The sequence below is a fragment of the Octodon degus genome, unplaced genomic scaffold, assembly GCF_000260255.1.
Source record: "Octodon degus isolate 3935 unplaced genomic scaffold, OctDeg1.0 scaffold00037, whole genome shotgun sequence".
NCBI lineage: Eukaryota > Metazoa > Chordata > Mammalia > Rodentia > Octodontidae > Octodon > Octodon degus.
Window position 1 is genome coordinate 5,219,048 of NW_004524613.1, and position 3,804 is coordinate 5,222,851.

The window sequence follows — 3,804 nt, forward strand, 5'->3', positions numbered from 1 at the left end:
CAGCTCAGCCCACCAGGGGGCGCGGCTGGCTGGCATGTGGTGCTGGAGGATCGAACCGCGGTCCCTGTGCTTTGCTGAGCTTGTTCCAAGTAGATGCTTTTAGACCACTGAGCCATCTCTCCAGCCCCTAAGCTTGTTCTAAATAGGTGCTTTAGACCACTGAGCCATCTCACCAGCCCCCCCTTTTTTTTTTAAATTTTATTTTCTCTAGGATCTTGAGAGGTGGGTGCATCATTAGATTATTTGAGCTCAGTAAGTTTTCTGATATGGGAATTCACCACTATAAACTTCTCTTTTAGACTGCTTTCATTGTGTCCCATGGGTTTCACTAAGTTACTGATCATAGGAATATCTAATTTACTCCTTAATTTCATCTATGACCCATGGATTATTCAAGAGGGTATTAATTTCCCTGTTTGCATAGCTTCTCTAATTTCCTTTACCACTGATTTCTAGTTTGACTGCACACCAGATCTGACAATATGCATGGGATAATTCTAATGCTTTTGTATTTAGCATGTTTTCACTTTTAGTTCAGGCTGGTCTTGAACTCACTGTGTACTTCAGCCTAGCCTCCAACTCATGGCAAGCCTCCTGCCTTGGCCTCCCAAGTGGTGGGACTACAAGCATGCACCACCTCGCCCAGCCTAATCCTGCTTTACAGGATATTATATTATCTATTTTGGAGAAAGTCCCACGTGCTTCTGAGAAGAAAGTATATTCTATTGTTGGATGGAACACTCTGTAGATATCTATTAGGTCTATTTGTTTGATGGTTTTGTTCAATTCTGATTATTTCTTTGTTGATTTTTTTGTGTAACTGCTCTGTCCATTTGGAGAGATGGCCCAGCGCAGGGACCTGAGTCCAATCCCCAGTTCCAAAAAAAAAAAAGAAAAGAAAAGAAAAAGAAAACCATTGGTGACAGTAGGATACTGAGGTCCCCCACTACAATTATATTGGGTGTTTATCTGGCTTTTGTATCTATTAGTGTTTGTGTTATGAAGTTAGGTGTATAGTATTTGGCACATGTATGTTTACAGTTGTTATCTCTTCCGGTTCAACTGTTCCCTTCACTACCATGTAGTGACCTTGTTTGTCTCTTCTGATCAGTTTTGGCTTGAAATTCACTTTGTCTGAAGTTAGAATAGCTACTCCTGCTTTTTCACAGGTTCCTGTGGTGTGGACTATTGCTTTCCAGTTTGACTTCTTCTTTTTTTTTTTTAGTGGTACCAGGAATCGAACTCAGGACCTTGTGCTTGCCAGGCACTTATTATACTGAGCTATCTCCCCAGCCCCTTTCAGTTTAACTTTTAATCTATGAATTTTTTTTTAATTAAATGTGTTTGTTGTTACTGCTGGGTTTGTCTTCATCCATTTGGCCCATCTGTGTCTTTGATTGGGACTTGAGACCATTTATATTGACAGCATTACTGACAGGTACTCTGACGTATTCCTGTCATTATTCTATTCTTACTAAATTTCCCCCCTTTTGTGTAGCTACTCATCTTGCCAGGTCTTAATTCTTTGGGAGTACTTGGTTTTGTTGGCTCCACTGTCCCTCCCTAGGATATCCCTGAGAATTTTTGTAATGTTAGTTTGGTGGTTATAGATTTCTTGAGGTGTTCTTTGCCTTGTCATGGAAATACTTTATTATTTCTATTTATTCATTGATTTTTTTTTTCCTTTTTGAGACATCTCACTGCACAGTCCAGGCTGGCCTTAAGCTTACTCTGTAGCCCAGAAGGTCTCGAACTCAAGGATCCTCCTGCCTCAGACTCCCAAGTACTGGGATTACAGGTGTGTGCAAAGGAAAGTTTTGCAGGATACGTAAACAGGGATCAGAAATTGTCATTTAAGGCTTGAAACACTTCACTCTAAGGTCTCCTGGCCTTTAAGGTTTGTGTTAAGTCTGCTATAATTCTAACGGGTTTACCATTATATGTGATTTGCTGCCTTTCCCCAACAGCTTTTAAGTTTGTTCCTGTGAAGAACTTTTAGTCTTGCAGCATAATGTGGCATGGAAGGGTTTTCTTTTAATTATGGCTATTAAGGGTTCTGTATGCCTCACTTATCTGTATGCTTATTTCTTTCCCTATATTTGGGGAGTTTTCTGCCATTATTTCACCTTTTCAGTTCAAAGGCAAGATAAGGTCCTACAGCAAACATCTAAAAAAATACAAGCTAATCCTGCCCCAACCTTATCAGTTATTACATTATTACAAAAGAAAACAGGGTCTCAAACCACCCACAGGGGTTCCAAGATTTAGGAATCCCATGCAAAAGGCAGAAGAAAACTAGAAGCCTTCTTGGACAGCCCCACAAGCTTCTCAGCAAACTTCTCAATCTCTCTTGCCAGCCTGTTTTTTGGGTCTTTGGGCATGTGGCTTTTCCTTCACTGTAGGCTCTGATCCTATGCATGTCAGGGGTCTCTGTTTTATTCTGTATGCTATCAGATCACCTTACCGTAAGCTTCTCTCTAATTTGTAAACAACACTCCAAGCCAAGGTCAGAGGAAGAACAGATTGGGAGAGGGGATCAGATGGGCTAAAACTACTATGCCCAGTGACTCACCAGGAAGCCAGGTGCTACATCTCTGGCTATGATCCTGTGTCTTATGAGGGAAGAGAAAAACAGGTTCAACTCTGGCACTGATGAGACACTAGCTAATCTCATCTATTGGCTACCTTTTGCTGTCTCTAGAAACTACTAGCAGAAAGCCAGGTGTGGTGACACACATCTGTGATCCCAGTACTTGGCAAGTAGATGCAGGAAGATTGCCAGGAGTTCAGAGACCTGTCTGGGCTGCATAGTGAGTTCAAGGCCAATCTGAACTACATAATGAGAAACTGTCTCAGAAAGAAAGAAAGAAAGAAAGAAAGAAAGAAAGAAGAAAAGAAAAGAAAAGAAAAGAAAAGAAAGAGAAAGCGGAAAGAGGAAAAAATGAAAGGAAGAAAGGATTTTTTTTGGGGGGGGGTCACTCAGGTTGCCTTCAGGGCAGGTCTGATTTGGCTTGAGGATGAGGGGATCGAACCACAGCATCCTGAGCCTGACTGCTTTGTTTCAGCAGGCACTTAAACACCTGAGCTAATGGGCAGGACCCCTAGAAGGAAGAAAGAAAGGATGGAAGGAAGAAAGAAAGGGAGGGAGGGAAGGAAGAAGAGAGGGAGAGAGGGAGACAGGAAGGCAAGCAAGCAAACAAGCAAACGAACTAGCAGAATAGAGGCAGGTTTGTAGTGTTTAAGGAGGAAATGTAAACTAACTTTACAGTTTGTTTGAATCCAGAAAAGGAATAATTTTCCTTTCCCATTATCACCTCACATTCTTACAGACTGGTGACTATGTTTGTTCGTTCGCTCTTTGTTTGTTTCTTTTTTTTTTTTTTTTTTTTTTTAGTGTATTTAAGACAAGGTCTACAAGGTCTCACTACGTAGATCGGACTTGTTTGTAGTGATTGTTCATCTTTGCATCATCTTGCAGGTGATGAATTATTCTTTCCTGCATCCTCGTTGTTTTTAAGAGATCCTTTCTTACCTTTTCACTTGCTGCACCAGCATCTTCAAGACCCAAAACTCTGTTTTCACATTCACTTAAACGGTTTTGCAAGCTTGTGATTGAGAGTTTGATTTCCTCTATATCTCTTTGACCCTGCTTCATGCGATCTATTTCTTTCCTGTATTGTTCATTCAAGGAATCCATCATTTTTCTAATCTCCTCTATTTTTTAATCAATATCTTCCTTAGAAGCGGTTAGAAATTCTTTTACTGCAGTGTGTTTTTCAGATTGGGTTTCCTGCTTATGTTTCT

General features: G+C 40.7%; 1 protein-coding gene across 1 annotated transcript in view; it reads right to left on the minus strand.

Moving 5' to 3' along the window:
• The window catches only part of Pigu (phosphatidylinositol glycan anchor biosynthesis class U), a 139,132-nt gene that overhangs the window by 65,858 nt on the left and 69,470 nt on the right, over positions 1–3,804 (minus strand). The gene's annotated exons all lie outside the window — the stretch shown is intronic.